The sequence below is a fragment of the Aythya ferina genome, assembly GCF_964211825.1.
Source record: "Aythya ferina genome assembly, chromosome: Z".
Classification (NCBI taxonomy): domain Eukaryota; kingdom Metazoa; phylum Chordata; class Aves; order Anseriformes; family Anatidae; genus Aythya; species Aythya ferina.
In genome coordinates, this window is record NC_140299.1 from 50,997,607 (window position 1) to 51,010,158 (window position 12,552).

The 12,552-nt window shown below is 39.8% G+C and overlaps 1 long non-coding RNA gene across 2 annotated transcripts; it reads right to left on the reverse strand.

Moving 5' to 3' along the window:
* Positions 1–5,626: 5,626 nt before the first annotated feature.
* Positions 5,627–11,667, reverse strand: LOC311427058. 2 transcript variants are annotated; one of them, XR_014687188.1, is made up of 4 exons: positions 11,062–11,667; positions 9,582–9,625; positions 8,842–8,905; positions 5,627–7,190 (listed from the first exon to the last, which is right to left on the reverse strand). It is a non-coding gene; the product is annotated as an uncharacterized lncRNA (long non-coding RNA). The 2 variants fall into 2 exon arrangements; XR_014687189.1 differs by having other exon boundaries at positions 8,764–8,905.
* Between the last annotated feature and the right edge of the window lie 885 nt (positions 11,668–12,552).

Here is a 12,552-nt window from a genome sequence, read left to right on the forward strand (position 1 = left end):
TGACTAAAAGAACTAATCATCTTGTGTCAGGAGCTTCTCCTGAGTTATCTGAGGTATTTGTATTCTAATATATTCTGAAATCCCCAACTGTTACCTTGGAAGCTGTTGACCACCATCATATAATGAAAGTAAAAGTTGCTACACTGTTTGTTTGTATTGTGTGATTTTTGCCAAGGGATTCTCATGTGTGGCTCAGGTAACCACACTCTTATGTATTACAGCTTTCACAACAGTTACAGTGTTTTCTTGTGAATTGCTAGTTCTTTTCTGATAACAAACCCATCCCTCACTTGGTTTGTGCACTGCATTCTTCTTCCAGATAGTATATACTGCTGTTGTGAAAGACATTCAATTTTTAATTCTTGGTTACTCCTAGATAAAGTAAATACCAAGAGTTCTCATTTGTAGTTTCTTTGAACTTTTATGTTTACTAGGGAAGGCTAGGAAAAACGCTTGCATACCTTGCTGAAGTGGAAAGCTACATTTGTAAATTTTCCCCTTCCTTTATCATATTTTACTCTTTAAAATGAACTAGTAAAAAAATATATATATATTATGGAAACGTTTTCTTTTTCTTTTTCTTTTTCTTTTTCTTTTTCTTTAAAAAATCACCTCTCTTCTACTCTCCTTCTTGAAATGGAACAGATTTAACTAAAAGGATGGTATCACACATGCATTTTGATTGAAAAAGCAATTACAGAAGGAAAAACAAAAACAAACCATCCAAACAAACAAAGAAACAACAACCAACAATGTTCGTTCTTTCACTCTCTTGAAGGAGAAAGTAATATTTCCATATATCTCTCTACATTTCAGGAACATCAAATTAGCCTTTTCCAGAAATTAAGTGAAAGAGAAAAATCTCTTTTTCCTCTTTTATTTCAAAAGAAAATATTTTGCAGTCTTTCTAGTGCACAAAGGGACAAACATCCATGGATGTTCTGTCTATCAAACTATGAGAGAGTTTATCTTCTCTATGCACCTATGGAAAAATGCCTTCCCCTTCTCACTGAGTGGTTCAAGTACTACATTTCTTCAAATGTCAGCTCACAGTGAAAAAAATGCTTTCTTCACAGAGAAGAAAAAAAATCAATGTTCTTGATAAGGCAAGAGAAACGACGGAGCTCCACTTAACTTGAGAAAAAATGCTTTGTTCTCTCTTGTGGTGGAGTAACTCATACATGTGTATCTAAATGAAAAATGTGGTGTGGGAGGAAAAACAGAAACCTTTCTTGGCCTTTTCTGTAAGACTTGTAGTGAAGATCACCATTATGATCACTTGTGTGGTCTAATTTTAGACAGCATTTCATTTCTCGTGCATGCAAGAAATGCACAGTCAGCTTTACTCAGGTTGAGAACATGCCCTACACATAAGTAGAGACTTGAGCACAGAACTCCATCCACTTACAGTTAGGAAGCTTCCCAAGTCTTCTGTCCTTCTCTGGAGAAAAGAAAGGGCAAAATCCTGGCCCAAAAAGAGCAAGACATTTTCTTTCATAAGCTGCTGTTTAGAAGAGGCAGGATTTCACAGCCATATTCATGACTTGTTGTAAAATTCATGTCTTGATGAAAACACAATGCAGATCATCTTAAGGGTGAAAAACATGCTGAATACACACAGGGAATAAAGTTTAACTTCATAATATACAGAGAAAACATTTGCTCTGAAAGAATATTCATATAAAATAACAATCTAATGGTAGTTTATAATCTAACAATCTGTTTTCCTTTTTTCTCTCAAAACAATCACTCCCACTTTTCAAGGACAGAAAAAAAAAAAAAAAAGAAGAAAAAAAGGAGAAAACAATGAAATTGAAACTGAAACTGAGATTTTCTATAAAGACATCTGTGAATCTTGCTAGAAGACATACATGTACATGCTTCTTACGTCTCAGTTACATGTTTTTTGTTGCTTGGTAACAGGCATCAAAGTTCCCTTTCATGTTTTATTTCCCCCTGTATCCACTGTTTATAGGGTATTTACTACTGTGACATCAGAATCCCACCATTGAGCAGCTGTCAGGAGGTCTGTCTCCTGAGTAAATGCTCTTTTACAATCCTGACTACTCTATGTTAGTTTACTAAATGGATCAATATTTGATTTGTACTCAGAAGGATTAGGACATGGAAATGCCTTTTGAATAGCCTCCTTATCTTCCAAGGGTGCAGACACACCTGAGACTGATGTAAGAAAAAGCAAATTCATGGAAAGAATAAGGAGATTAAAAAAAAAGAGAGAGAGAAAAAAGCCTTTATATCAAAACCTGCCAAATGTTACTTTCAAATGACTTTGCAATGAAAAGCTTGGGTTAAAATGTAAAAGGAAAAAACATTTTGTATTTGCATTGTAGAAACTGAACTGCTCTTTGCATAAGACTGCTTGCTTTAAACACCTTCTCTACCTCTGCCCAGACCCAAGCTTGCTTCATGTGTCCTGGTACCACTTACCATGTGTCTATGTAACTGTGAAAAGCCTTTGACTCTTTCACTCTGACCATCTAGTATTTGGTTGAAGAACATCCTCCCCTAAAAACCTGAGATTATCATCTGTAAAAACAGATAATAAAATGTTGCTAAACACATGGTGAATACAAAAGGATTTGCTGCTTATTTATGTTTCCAAATAAATGCCATCACTTGTCAGCAAGGTTTGTTTTCTTTTCCAACTCATAATCTCGTTACATTCTTGTTGCCAAGACTGTGAATTGTAATGCCTAAAATTCCCCCTTACACTGAAAGTCATCACAGGGCAAAGGATCATAGAGAATCAACTGTTGCACAGTGCCTGTGTTGGCCATACAGTGGCTAGAAAGGGAAACACCCATGGTTGGAGCCCAGGCTGACAGAGACTGGAAGTAGTGATGGGGGCTGAGGGCAGTTCTGGGAGCTGGTGCAAGGAACAAGCCTAAGGGGTCTGAGCAAGGAACAGTTGGGGGAACTATGAGCAGGGCACAGAGCATGAAACAGGGTGCATGGGAATGACCAATGATGCTATGTGATCTAAAAACAGGTAAAGAATAAAATTACGTATTGGATTGCGTGGCCCTTCTCCATGGGATTTTTGGGGGCAGATAGGTATTCAGGGTTTAATTGTTGTTGCCTTAAGAAAAAAATAGTGTGCTACAGTGAGCCTAAAAGAAGAGAGTGACCTCCAGCTGTTTATATCATACAATATCCGAGTTGGAAGGGACCCACAAGGATCATAGAATCATAGAATCATAGAATATCCTGAGTTGGAAGGGACCCTTAAGGATCATCAAGTCCAACTCTTGACACCGCACAGGTCGACCCAAAAGTTCAGACCATGTGACTAAGTGCACAGTCCAATCTCTTCTTAAATTCAGACAGGCTCGGTGCAGTGACCACTTCCCTGGGGAGCCTGTTCCAGTGTGCAACCACCCTCTCTGTGAAGAACCCCCTCCTGACATCCAGCCTGAATTTCCCCTGCCTCAGCTTAACCCTGTTCCCGTGGGTCCTGTCACTAGTGTTAATGGAGAAAAGGTCTCCTGCCTCTCGACACCCCCTTACGAGGAAGTTGTAGACTGTGATGAGGTCTCCCCTCAGCCTCCTCTTCTCCAGGCTGAACAGGCCCAGTGACCTCAGCCGTTCTTCGTACGTCTTCCCCTCCAGGCCTTTCACCATCTTCGTAGCCCTCCTCTGGACACTTTCCAACAGTTTCATGTCCTTTTTATACTGTGGTGCCCAGAACTGCACACAGTACTCGAGGTGAGGCCGCACCAGCGCAGAGTAGAGCGGGACAATCACTTCCCTTGACCTACTAGCGATGCCGTGCTTGATGCACCCCAGGACACGGTTGGCCCTCCTGGCTGCCAGGGCACACTGCTGGTTCATATTCAACTTGCTGTCTACCATGACCCCCAGATCCCTCTCTTCTAGGCTGCTCTCCAGCATCTCATCGCCCAGTCTGTACGTGCAGCCAGGGTTTCCCCGTCCCAGGTGCAGGACCCGGCACTTGCTCTTATTGAACTTCATGCGGTTGGTGATCGCCCAGCTCTCCAACCTATCCAGATCCCTCTGTAAGGCCTTTACGCCCTCATTCGAGTCCACAACTCCTCCAAGTTTGGTGTCATCAGCAAACTTGCTCAAAATACCCTCTATTCCTACATCCAGATCGTTTATAAAAATATTAAAAAGTACCGGCCCTAAAATGGAGCCTTGAGGGACCCCACTGGTGACCGCCCACCAGCCTGACGCAGCCCCATTTACCATAACCCTTTGGGCCCTGCCCGTTAGCCAATTGCTCACCCATCATATGATGTTTTTATTTAGCTGTATGGTGGACATTTTGTCCAGTAGGATCCTATGGGAAACCGTGTCAAAAGCCTTGCTGAAGTCCAAAAAAATCACATCAGCTGGTTTCCCTTGGTCCACCATACGGGTGATCTTATCATAAAAGGAAATCAGGTTAGTTAGGCAGGACCTACCCTTCACAAACCCATGCTGGCTGGGACCAATGACTGCTTTGTCCCCCAGGTGCACCTCAATAAGTTCGAGAACCATCTTCTCCATGATTTTACCAGGCACTGACGTGAGACTGACAGGCCTGTAATTGCTATCATTGAGTCCAACTCTTGGTTCCCAAAAGGACCACCCCCCAAAAAAAATAAAATAATAAAAATCGGACCATGTGTCTGAGAGCATTGTCCTAGTGCTTCTTGAACTCCAGCAGGCTCGGTGTTGTGACCACTGCCCTGGGGAGTCTATCCCAGTGCCTAAGCACTCTGTTGGTGAAGAACCTTTTCCTTATGTCCTGATGTCCAACCTGAACCTCCCGTCACATCTTGACTCCATTCTCTCAGGTCCTATTGCTGGTGACCAGAGAGAAAAGCTCAGCACTTGCCCCTTCACTCCCCATCGTGAGGAAGCTGTAGACTGCGATGAGGTCTCCCCTCAGCCTCCTCTTCTCCAGGCTGAACAAGGGATCCAGGCCAAGGAATCTCAGCTGCTCTTCATATGTCTTCCCCTCTAGACCCTTTAGAATCTTTGTTGCCCTCCTTTGGAAATGCTCTAAAATTTTTATATCTTTCTTATACTGTGGTGCCCCAAACTTTACACAGTACTCAATGAGGCCACACCAGCACTGAGGACTGAGAGTGGAATGATCATTCCTCTTGACTGGCTGGCAATGCCATTCTTGGTGTACTCCTTTTATTTTATTTTTTTTTCTTTTGAATTCAGCCTGAGTTAGCCCTGAAATAACATTGTTAGTGGAACCGGGTTGACAAGAATTCAAGAATTTTCCAGTGGAGCTAGAATCTCTTCCTGTTCATTCTTAATTCTTCATTCCTTGGAAACATGCTTCTCTGTAAGAAGGTGTGGTCTCTGTCTTAAATTGCAACTGCAAGGGTCATGCCTTGCAGCAGCTTTTTGTAGCAGAAGGCTCTACTGAAACCATAGAATGGTATTCAAAACCAACACTTGGTCTTTTGGCATTTCATCTAATGTTACACTGAGAACAGAGCTACGTTTTGTTTTTGTCTCCATCCGTCCCTAAGGGCAGATGTTTTTTCATGGCACAATAGAAATGTACGAAAGAAAACAAAACAGAAACAACAACAAAAAGTAAGTTTATTCTTTGTCTTGATACTTTGAATAAGTTCTTTGGAAGGGCAGGTAAGGTGAGACAGGATTTTGTCGAGCAGCTAAGAAGACACTGAGGAGTTCCAATTGAGTGTTCCAATTTCATTCAATCCAGTTCCAGGTAATATGTAAAATATGCAAAATAAGCCTTCAGAAAAGCTTCAGAAAGGAAGGCAGGGATAAAAATAAACTGTGATAAATAATATAAAAAATAAGATATAATCTGGAAGAAATAAAAATGTGACAATGTAATTAAATTTTATTTGGTGTGTAAAAGGAAAATTATAACAATTCACAATTAGCTGATAGGTCTCATTGACCCTAGATTTCACTATTTCACTGCATGAATGACTTTAGCAGAACCCAAAACAGGGCAAGATGACTTTATGAAGAACATAGAATGACCAGAAATATGAAAGAAAAATAAACTTAAAAAACAAAACAAAGCAAAACAAAACATTACTACAGATCTCCCTCTCAGTGGGCTAGACTATGCTCTTGCAGTAGAGTATATGCCAGCTTTCATCCACTATTGGCAAGGAAAAAGCTTTCCTCTCACTGTTTCTGAAGATTTAGAGGGTGGGAGGAAGGAGGAAGGGAATTCCACATCCCTCTGAGACAAGTATTATTGGCCTCTGTTAGAAACAGGTTTCTGGAAAAGGTGTGCCTTGGGTCTGATCCAGAAGGATAGGTTTCCTCATACAAGCTTGCATTGCAACTATATCCCAGATACTCTCAAGGCAGATTCCTCTGCTGGATATTGTGGTATTACCTACCGTTGCAAAGGCACCAGTGCCTTTGCCTGTGTTCTCCATATTTTCCAGTCCAAAACTTGTTTTGTATTTTAGCAAAGTCCTATTTTAATTGATACTAGTGCTTTTGCTGAATTCAAAAACAAAGCAGGGCTGGCTTGATGAATACTATCACGTTTCATGATAATGTAATTGTTACCAACATTTATCCTTTAAATTGTATTATTTTTCATAAAGAAAAACAGCTTAGTTTGACAATTATTCTTCTAATTGTAGTATCATTATTTTTAATAAAATAAGCTTTAGCAAAAAAAAAAAAAAAAGTCAACTGAGGGTTTTAAAAGTGCTGTTTTTCCCATGAGAACTTGTATTTTCACATATTTAGTACTAATAACAGAAAAGTAAGGTCTCGCATACATTTTAGCCTCTGTTTTCCTGTTACCAATATCACAACAAAGAGACAGCTGCTTTTCCATTAGACTGACACCAGTACATCTGTACAGGCAAGTCAACCAGAGTGCATGTGTACTTCTTTGAAGAGACCAGTTTTCAGAAGGACTGTGAATTCAATAGCTACGAAGACATCCTAGTTATACTGAAAAGTATAAACCTTTATAGAAAGTTAACTGTCTGCATGGAAGACTTGGGGAGACTGGTAAGAGATAATATCACAATGGGCTACATCCACAATTTCTCTTGTGCAAGATTAGATACTCTTACTGAGAGCATACAAAAACTGAATATCTCCCTCTACTTTCCTTCCTGGATTCTGCACAGTCTGAAAGACATCTCCTTGGTCTGAGAAGGAAAATCTAAAAAGCTGTGGTGCACTCATTTCTGAAAAAAAAAAAAAAAAGACAATTGTCCATTATTCTGCTGAAAACTTTAATTAATGGCTCCCTCTGATAATTGTATACATTACCAAATTAAAGTTATTTATTTATTTCATAATTTTCAGAAAAGAACGTGATAAAACTTTTACAATACATGTTTCACAAGACAGTTATTTAAACAAAAAGAAGAAACTAAAGGCTGCCCTCTCCCCAGCTGGCTGTTTACTTGGGTATCCTGTGTGTTAAAACACCCCCACCAATCTGTAACAGTTGGACATAAAAGTATGTTTTTGAAAAATATTTCCTTGAGATTTGGTTTTGAAGGGGGATGAAGAGGGGAAAATGCTTTCCTCTTTAGTTTCTCTCAGCTCTGCAGGGAAGGGTGCAGAGATATGCAGAAATCCCTACAAGCAACATGTGCTCATCCTGCATGGGGCATGCTCCTTACTGGGGTGGGGGGTGGGATGGGGGGTGTATCTCAAATTGAGCAGGCACCAAAATAATCCCAGCCCCCATCTTGAAATGGTACCCAGCCTCAGATGCCGCCTGTCTAGAGCCAGAGGGACTGTGAAGGATGGAAGGACCACACAAAATGAAATGTCAATCCTAACTTCAATGAAGGACTTTTGGTGAAACAGGAGAGCACTGTGGCACTTGTTGGAAAATTGCAAACAAAGGGCCTTTAATTGGAACCCTTGTTTCTGCTGAGCAGCAGGAATCAGACATGTTGCCAGCCCTGGCAAGATATGTCATTTTCTGGGAGATACAGAGAGCATGAAACGAGACTAATTCAGTCCCTTCAGGATTCTGGGAACACTCCTGTTGGCAGCAGTGCCACCCACACTGTCACCAGATGCCACACAGTAATGTGCTGTGCCTTGTGGAGATGCAGATGTCATCCAAGACAGCTGCAACCACAGAGAGAAATCTCATCTTCAGATGAGCAATGGGACTATAAATACAAATGCATGGCTAGTAGATCTGTGATGATACTAGTCACATGCCTCAGCTAAAAATACCTGACCTCTGGCTTGCTGGTGATAGAGAAGCAGGAGTAATGTAGAGCTCAAAGGGATTGGTGTTTTTGAATAACAAAAGCAGGCCTATTTACTTGTAAATCACTTTTGTAGACAAGCATTAGGAAGAAAAAGGAAACAGATCAGCTGGAAATTCCAGTAAGTGTGTAGTTACAGCTAAGCAGATAGGATGGACACTATTATTTCCTCATCTCAAAAATGAGAAGAAAAAAATCAAAATAAATTGGGTAAGACCCCAGGATATGCTCTTGACCTGACTCAATTTTGCACTACAAACACTACTAGAAAACTTAACCTACTGATGATAATATACATATCACCATTGGACTATGCAATGTAGGGATGACGCAATACATGTCTTAACTTTAGCTATTTATATGCTGAATATACATGTAAATATACATACATGCATGTATACATACAGATGAATATATTACTTTCAATCAGTTGTCCTTTGTGCCCTCTTAAACCTCACTATTTCTGTTACAGGAATATTGTTAATAGGTCACTTTAATTGTAGTAAAAAGACTATGCTGTTACCTATATTCCATGTTACAGTGGCCAGAGGAGGGTGATTAACCTCAGCAAGTGTTTAGTCAGTTCACCAGAAGCCACTACCTGCTGTTGAAGCAGAAAGCTGCATCCACAAAGCTCTGGCAAATACCATCATAGGGGATTGGGCCTGTACTGGGTCTGGCTGGAATGTTAACTTTCCCGGCAGCAGCCCATTCAGTGCCGTACTCTGTACTTGTACCTGGAACAGCAGTGTTATCACACCAGTGTTGTGTCTACTGCTGAGCAGCAGTGGCACAGCATTGGGCCTTTCTCTAACCCTCCTAGGGGGTGGGCAAAAAGTGAGGAGAGAAACATCACTAGGGCAGCTGACCTAAACCAATCAAAGGGATATTCCATACCATGTGGTGTCACACTCAGCAATAAAAGGTGGAAACAGGAAGAAGAGGGGAGGGGTGGGCTCTCGTTGAGAAGACGTCGGTCCTCCTCTCGAACACCGGCTGCGTGCGTTGAGGCCTTGCTTCAAGGACGTGGTCAATCATCGCTCATTTGTGGGAAGTAGAGAGTAATTTCTTTCCTCTGCACTTCCATATAGCTTTCATTTATTTTGTTTGTTTGTTTTCCTCCCTTTTTCCCCTTTCCCTTTTATTTCCCCTTAGTTAAATTGTTTAGTTCATGGTAGTCTTTATTTAATTATTATAATTATTTCCCTTTAATTAAATTATCCTTATCTCAACCCGTGAGTTGTTCTTTGCTTTACTTCTCCCCCTCCTTATCTAAAGGAGGGGGAGTGAGAGAGCGGTTGTGGGGTTTAGCTGCCCAGCACGGTAAAACCACCACAGGGCCAAGGCAAACAGAGAAGAAGAAGGCTGGATGTCCTCCATATCAGCTGTACAGAAAAAAAATTTGATGGTTGCAGGGACTGTCACAGACAGATTTCCTGATACCCGTGTGTACATGTATACAGAGCAGCTCAGAAGCTCAGATAATAACTCATTTTCTTTCAAGCATCTTTTATATTCAGTCTCCTACCAAACGCATCCACAACAACCAAAACATTTAGGAAACCTTTTTTTTTTTTTTTTCTTTTTTAGAGAAAAAATTGCAGTTTTACTTTTCTGTAGGTAAAAGTATTTCTCTGCCTGAGTACACTTCCCTGCAAGTAATAATAATAAGCATTTCCTTCTCCATATTGAAGGAAACAGAAGAGAAAGAAGAGAATTTTATGAATCAGAAAACATATAAAATGTTTTTTTCTCCTAGAAATTGACAAAAGTGAGGGAGAGAAACAGCTTCACATACCCTGCTGTGTTTTTGTTTTGTTTTGTTTTGTTTTTCAGAAATTTGCCTTTACTGGAAGTTTAGTTACGCTTTGTATTTAATTACATCAACTTCAAGATTTCAAAAATCATGAGTCTAAACTCTCATTACATGCAAAATAGATGATTCGGCATACCCATTTTCCAAATTTCTTATGGTCATTTTCAAGATTGTTTCCATAATGATATTTTGAAAACAAACAAACAAACAAAACAGCTCACTGGTTTAAGTGAAAACTGAAAGTTTGTATACTATCTATATCCTCCAAGTCTGACCTTTCAGAAGTAGATTGAATTTTATGAAATCTGTGATAAAAATTTTGAGTCTTTTCAAAACTGTCATCTTTTTTTTTTTTTTTCAAGGTTGATCCTAGCTCACAAAATTAACAATTGCATTTTTATGTCTCTTAGTGACCTAAACTCTCTTCAGTGGAAAGAAATGTGGGCTTCTGTGCAACAAGTTGAAATAGATTAAAACAGATGTCTGAAGTTAGTGGAATCATATAAAAGAAATTCTGTTGCTGCCAACTGATTAGGAAGGAGGCAGGTAATTATTCAGAGGTAGAAATTTGCAGTGTACCCATCTAAGCAAGGGTTCAGATCACCTCACACTTTTGTGTGAATGCTCTTCCAAAGACAGTCATCTGCTGACAATAAATAACCATTTACATTAAGACAGTTAACCTTGTCTTTTCAAAACCTTTGCCTAATAAATGAATATAGTTTAAAATAAACCAATATAAGCATCCTGATAACAGCAATGTTCCATGAATCTTCAGCTGCTTTCAGTAGCTATTACATAATCATGGAAAGTGCAGATAAGAGCTGAGGATGATACTTCAGCTTTCAAATCCTGACAAGTTAGCTTCCATAATGACTATGCTTAATGACTAAAAACTCCACTTAATGTTTTATTAACTCACCCAGAAGCTGCCAAACTGAGACTTTCCTCAACATGAAGTTGCCAAGCCTGAACACTGCATGTTAAAAAGCAGCCATCTTTTACCTGAATCTCAGAATCTCCATAAGTAAGGGAATATTTGTGTTCTCTTTTGATGCAAGATTATGTTGTCTCCTTAGTGCAATCTCCAAATCCTCATTTTCCTTTTGTAAATTAAAAATAAGTAAATAATTTTTGTATGCATATAAAATGTTCTCTGGTTTGAAATTTTGATCTAATTCTTCCCAGTTTCACTTAGGCTGTCTTTCACTTGAAGTTGGCCGTTGCTTAGGGTGGCTTTTGTAGAGCTTGTTATTTATTTCCTAAAGAAAATCTGTTGAGGAGAAAAGGCAGAACAGGAAACAGTAAGAATCATGATCTATTGTCAGTGAGGCATAGCTGGAGGACTTTTCAATGTATTTCAGTAAGGTCTGGCCTGAGGTTTGTAATGAATTTTCTTTATGTGTACTAAAAATATCTTTTTTTGTTTTGTTTTGTTTTTTCTGACCTTCTTTGTATTTTTAGCTAACATCTCAGCTGAGAGCTACAGGCTTCCTAAATTAAGTTTAAAATGTTCTGTGAATGTCTTGGCCAGGAATCTTGAAGGAAGGCAATCTTTGTCACCTACTGGCCTCTGTCAAAATGTCAGTCAGAGTCAAAGGCTACATCTGATTTTCTTTACATGCTGATGTCATTCCCCCCCCCCCCCCCCCCCCCCCGACACACCCTCAATTTTCTCCTTCCCTATTAGGTAGGAATAAGAGAAATAACTGTATGATAGGTCCCCCCCCCCCCAATATTTATAATTAAGCATAATAAAATGTATCAAGTAATCAAGTATTATCAAATATAATATAATAAAGTAATTTGTTTCATTCCTTAATGATCCTTTTTGTTCTCTGAAGTCCAGCAGTAGACACAGCACTCTAGACATCTCTCCACTGGGAAAAGGGGAAGAATCACCTCTCTTGAGCCGCTGGCAATGCTTCTCCTGAAATGGCATTGAAGATGTTGGCTTTTACCACATGAGCACACCTCTGGCTCCTGGTCAGCTTCTTGTCCACCAGGATGCTAAGATCCTTCTCTGACATGATGCTTTCCAATCAGACAGCCCCCATTCTGGGTAGGTACATGGGTTTATTTCTTCCCAGGGCAGGCCTTTCTCATTGTTGAACATGATGAATGTGTTGAACATTCATCTGTGTCCAATTCTCCAGGATTTTGGGGTCACTCTGAATGAAAGCACACCCTTCTGATGTTTCTGCCACTTCTCTCAGATTTGCATCAGCAGCATACTGACAGAAGGTGCACCCTGTTCCACCATCTAGGTTATTAATGAAGATGTTAAACATTATTGTCCCCAGCACTGAGAATCACAGAATGGTTGAAGTTTGAAGGTTCCACTTGAGACCATTTAGTCCACTTTCCTCAGCACACACTACTTGGAGTAGGGTCAGCTAAACCATATTGTTCAGGACTTTGTCCAGTTTGGATCTGAGTAACCTACTCTAGTGTTTGACTAACCTCACAGTAAAAATGGATTATTTATATCTAAGT